Genomic DNA, 6,000 nt, shown 5'->3' with positions numbered 1-6,000 from the left:
GATAAGGTCCTCCTGTGCATAGGTGATAATAGGTCTTATCATAGCCGTATAGATCCATAGGACCTTACTAGGAGAAAGACCCCACGTTTTCCCAAAGACACCTTTGCACTGCCAGAAGACGGTCAGTGCTTTGGATGTTTTTGTTTCAACGTGTGACTTCCAAAGAAGTTTACTATTGAGGATTACTCCAAGATATTTGATTTCTTTGGATAGCTGGGTTGTGACTCCTTTAACTTAGGCAGAACGAGTCCATCGAATTGCCTCCTTCTGGTAAAGAGGACAATACCAGTTTTGGTAGGGTTTGCCGATAGAAAAATTAATTTACTTCCTTTTGCCATTTTTAGTGTTATTGCTTTCTGAGCGCAAATGCAATTTACACACACTTCTCAAAGATAGTTAAAAATATGAAATAATTGGTTTTGTTTATTTTGAAGGTAAAGAGTGAAATTTTTTGTTAAATACCTATATCATATTGCTCCGTTTTGAATAAATCCGGATCAATAATCGGGGTCCGGATAAAATTTTGCACGCAGATACAACAACAACGATTTGATCCTGATAGCTGATCTGCAGCACTAAACAAATCCTCCGAGCAATTTTTCTTCAATAGAAAATGTGATACGAGTATTTGATATCAGTATTCACTACTGTTACAGTTTCGCGGTAGCAGCTACAGTAAGCTTTCTCTTAAGTGGCTGAAAAATTGCTCAGAATATAGGTACAAATGTATAAATAAATATAGGACGACATAAGCAGAATTGTCACTAATATTGAGAAATACGCGATATGAAATGAACAAATTTTGATTTAAAATAGTTTCAAATATTTTAACTTTAACTTCAATACCTCGGAAATGCATTTGAAGATCAGAAAGTAATTGAACGCCTTTTACATTATGAAGAAGTCATAAGGTTATATAGAAAAAGTTGTTAATTTCTTGTAACTAAATGAGCCTCTTTATAATCAGTCGCCCATTTCAATTACTAATTTGTATTCAGAGCGATTGTTCAGAAGCAATTACTATTTCAGTATTGACTTTTATATAAAATAAACAACATCTCACAAATATGTTGATTTTGACACTCCAGGGTAGAGCTTTAGGTTGTCCGCTTATGAGTGAACGAAAATGGCTTTGGTGGGTAAAATGTCCGCGCCCTGTTATGATAGGATTTTTCGCAGGAGAGATAATATTAAAAAATGCCCAAGGATTTTTGTAGTACTGAAAAAGTGTCCGATCATGGAAGGGGCCTGCTTAACCCTTTAACCTAAAATGACGGACCGGCGCTCGATGATCGGATTAAACGTAAATATTACGTGTGCCATTATGTATTGATTAAAAGTAAATTAAACTGCGCGAACTTGTTTACGATTTTGGCCCAACATCTTCGAATCTCAATGGTGGGTTAAGGCGTTGAGAGGTCCCCCGTGGGAGAGAGTAACGTCAATGAAACATATTTTTTTCTATACTATCTAAGATTACTGGAAATCATATCGCTATTATGCCTAAATCAAAAGCTGTTTTCATTTTTTCCTAAGGGAATAAAAAGTTCGGCTTTTTTTGCCAAAACCGAATCGAAATCGAATTGAACTTTAGTTGTGGAATTGGGGCGAAGCCGAATCGGAATATCGATCGTTCTCTAGTTGAGTATAGCGAATTAGATAAAGGTTAAAACAAATACAGTATTGAGCCTCCCTAATATAAATACATACATACACATGTGCTTGCATGCATATGTAGGTATGTTCGTCGGAACTGCACAATATCCATGTCGAAAATAACACAAAACTAAATCAAAGTCATACATACATACAAACAGACATACATCGTATGTACGCAGCGACAGCAGCGTTAGCAGCAACAGCACAGGCCCCACTGGCTTGCGGGCACTTTGGAACGATTTAATCTCAACGGCAGGCGCCGAGCAGCTGCGCCAATCGCCAGCCAAAAACACAGAACACAGGCATAGCTGCCGCAGCAACAACAGTTGTCGCCAACTGACAAAGCTTGCGAATTATTGGAAAATTTAATTTTTCCCATGCGTGTTTGTTTGGCGACAACAAGAAAAAAGGCGCAAAACATGAGTGCTACACTCAAATAAACACAGAATACTTACACAATAATAACAAAAGCAGCAAAACAATTTGCGAGTAATGCCCCGTATAAAAAATAGCTCGCGCAACCAACACCTGCCTGCCCGCAACAAGCTGCTTGGTGCTGCGCCAGAACTCACATTTACTTTGTGTTTTGTTTAACACAAATTGGCAGCTCGCATTTCCGGTTCCGGTTTTTGGACCCCACAAGCAATGTATTTCTTTTTTGCCAACAGCTCGCAGAACGCTGCGAGCACTGAGAAGAGATTGGCAGAGGCGGTTGATAGGGTGGCCAGAAGTATAATACATACGTAAGCACATGCAGCTCTGGAGAAGTTTTTGTTATAAATATAGTTGCTGTTGTTGTTTATACTTGGCTTTAACTAGCTGGTATATTGTTATTTTACTTTGCTTCTACTGGCAGCTCTATTCGCTCCCACAAACTCGCTTTTACCAAATCTTTACACCACTACTCATTATTTATTTTAGTTTAGCGCTCAATGTGTTTTTTTTTTTTTTGTTCATTTTCAAATATCACAGTACCCACAACAACCCCAACTTTTGCCTGGTCATATCCTGTGTTGCTGTGTTGTTGGCAGTGATAGTGTTGTGGGAACGCGCTCAGCTGTTGGTTGTGTCGGAAATGGCGTTAATGTTGCATAGTTGGCGATATTCTGCTGCTGCCACTGATTCCATTGCTCTCCCTCTACGCTTTGTTGCCAATGAAATAAAACTTAATCTTCTTGGGATTTAACACTTTCCAATATTCCTTGGTAGCAAATATTTCGCTTTTTTCGAACGCAGCCCGCACTATTCGTAATGTTTGTGCATTGCATAACATTTATACCCACTGCGCCGGCATATTTGCGTTTGTGTGGGTAAGCTCTTTCTACGTGTATGTGGCTGCCATAGTTTTATGGTTTTTTGAAGAAAAAAAAATGTATTGAATCCATTATCGGTTTAGCTCTGCGCTGTTGCCAATACTTTACGGGCGCGATTTTCTCGAACGCACGAATATGCAGTTTTCCTGCATTTTTCATGTTTTCCATTTTGCCTGCCTGCTGCTTTGTTAGCAGCTCTCGACCGCCTGCTTCTTGCTTGTTCCTCCGATATTTTTCTAAGTAGCAGGATAAACATTTATTGCAGTTCGACAGCTGGTTTGCAGCGTCATTCGTGGCTTCTGATATACAACTTGAGGCTTTCGTTTTCTTCATTTTTCTTTGCCTTTGTAAACTTTTTATATTTTATGGCAGTGTTTAACTCGCTTTTAAGTGGATAAAAGCATTTTGAAAAATTTAAATTTTCTTAAGAAAACCCGTTAGTATCCATCAGTGAAAGTTCAGGAAACTATAGAAACCTGCGTGCATGCAATTTATACGCCTTATTGTGAAAAAAGCAAACATTATTATAAGCTTTGGACATTCTCTAAAGGTATTGAAGAAGGGCGCTGCAAGAGTGCGTTCATCTATCGACTAGTCTAAAAAGGACATGTCATAGTTCAGCTTTAATCCCTAATATCTCTTGTAATATTTTTTTTCTTTTTCTGATAATATCATAGCTTCTGGTAATAAAATGAAGGGTTTAAAAAGTCGAAGTTGGTAAATGGCATTAAAATAATTATCAATCTGTTACAATATTTAACAGTTATCCTGTATTCATTGGGCAAAATTTCCCACTGCACTTTTAGAAAGGACTGTTTCTTTACAGCTTTCATATCAGTGGATGAATCATTTTTACAATAAACTTTTCTTAAAACTAAATTTAAGGAACTTTGGCTTTTTTATACCTTCCATACATTGGACAGAAGCAGTTACGTCTGCTGTATATGTGGGTTAAAATTGCCCAATAAGCTAATGAGTTTGTACGTAGGCACATATTTTATTGTTAGTGTACATTCGTGCCACGTGCAAGCAAACCGTATTAAAACTCAACTGCTTTATATTTGTATGCGTGATTAGAAGTGTTAAGAGTTCATCTTTATTCTTGCTTCAAGGTGGCCATTTTTTACTCATTCGGTTGTGTTCTTGATGTGCAAACATTAACGAAGAAGAAATTGAATTTTAGAAAATTCTGATTTGGGCGATGAATTACCAAATGATACTGATATTGATGATGAAATGATGACATTTTCGAAGTTGGATCCGTATATAACTGCAATTTATCTAAAGGAACAGACGGAGAAAAGGAAAATTCTGCCCGTCAGGAGCATAATATCGGCATTCAAGTCGGTCTGTGTTTATACATACTTGGGTCAAAGTATTTTGTTTTTGTTTCCCAGTATGACGCCCGTGAAGAGGAAACTCTCATGAGTACTGCCGGCATCGCAATATGCACGACTTATAGCCTCACATCTACACCTAAGGACTAAAAACCTCTCCACCTGGTATTTAATAACGGGGTTTGAACTTATATTTCAGTCCCAACATTTACATTCATAGTTTCTACTATTTTTCTGCTGGTTATTAGGACTACATTGGTCTTATACTCGGCTAATTCCAACTTCATAGAGCTTGGCCAAGCATTGATCCTGTTTACTGATTCGCTGGCGATGCTCTCAATTTCGTGGATATGTTTTGCCACCATTACCACCGCGATGCCATCCGCGAATCCAATGACTTTAATTCTAAGTGGCATATCCAGTCTTAGAACTTTGTCATGCATTAAGTTACATAGCAGTTGACCCAGAACTGATCCTTGAGAAACTCCTGATAACACGATATACTCCCAATGCCTTTGTCGCTTCTAAATTTCAGTTTACGGTCTCAATTATACTGATAATATAACTAGGCGACCCTATTTTTGCGAGGGTTTCTAGTATACGCTGCCTGCTAGCTATGTTAAAAGTGTTTCGTTTTTTCCCGCCGCGCCATATCGGGATTTGCTGAAGCCAACTGGCATGTGGATAAAATAAAAAAATTATTTTAGGGCTCTATTTCATATACCATCTGGAACTGGAGCTTTCTTAGACTTTTTTTATTACACGCCGCTTGGAGTTCTTGTTCGGTGATACGAGGGATGTCACCTGCTTCGTGTTGTATGCACGATGGCAAAATTGGCGCAACCTGACTGGGCAAGTAATTTGGGGTGTGTGTACGCTTTTCGCTTCCTAACAAAGTTTCTTGAAATTTTCTCTCTTGCTAGTTTTAATGGCCTATTTAGCGACTGCCTGTCTGATCTAAGATTTTGTACATTCTCAACAAAATCAAGTCTCCCTGAAATTGAACTGAACTATATACATTAGGGTGGTCCAAAAATGCATGGGAAAAAATTTATATTAAAATTTTTATGCTGCCGCCCCCCATAATGGTAAAGAATGAAAAATAAAAAGACCCGTATTTTTTTTTTTTAATCAGACCATATTTAATGGTGCCGCCGGGGCTTTGAAATATCCCATGTATTTTGCATGGGGAAAAAATACTTTTTCGTAGATTTCATGTAAAAACCTGGAAAATGAATATATTTTAACCGGATACCTCAGTTTCTCTTCATAATTGGTCAGGAAATAACAACCAATTATGAAATAATTAATTTTTTTTGTATTAACTATTTTCATAAAAGTAATATAAAATATTGTTTTTCGATTTTTTCTTAGATTTTCGTTTTATGGGGGCTTTTTGGGGTTCTATAAAAAATAGTTAATACAAAAAAATTAATTATTTCATAATTGGTTGTTATTCCCTGACCAATTATGAAGAGAAACTGAGGTATCCGGTTAAAATATATTCATTTTCCAGGTTTTTACATGAAATCTACGAAAAAGTATTTTTTTCCCATGCAAAATACATGGGATATTTCAAAGCCCCGGCGGCACCATTAAATATGGTCTGATTAAAAAAAAAAAATACGGGTCTTTTTATTTTTCATTCTTTACTATTTTGGGGGGCGGCAGCATACAAATTTTTTTTGGAC

This window comes from Anastrepha obliqua, chromosome 4, assembly GCF_027943255.1.
Source record: "Anastrepha obliqua isolate idAnaObli1 chromosome 4, idAnaObli1_1.0, whole genome shotgun sequence".
NCBI classification, from domain to species: Eukaryota; Metazoa; Arthropoda; class Insecta; order Diptera; family Tephritidae; genus Anastrepha; species Anastrepha obliqua.
The sequence above is the reverse complement of the archived record's forward strand: the minus strand, read 5'-3'. Positions refer to the sequence as shown.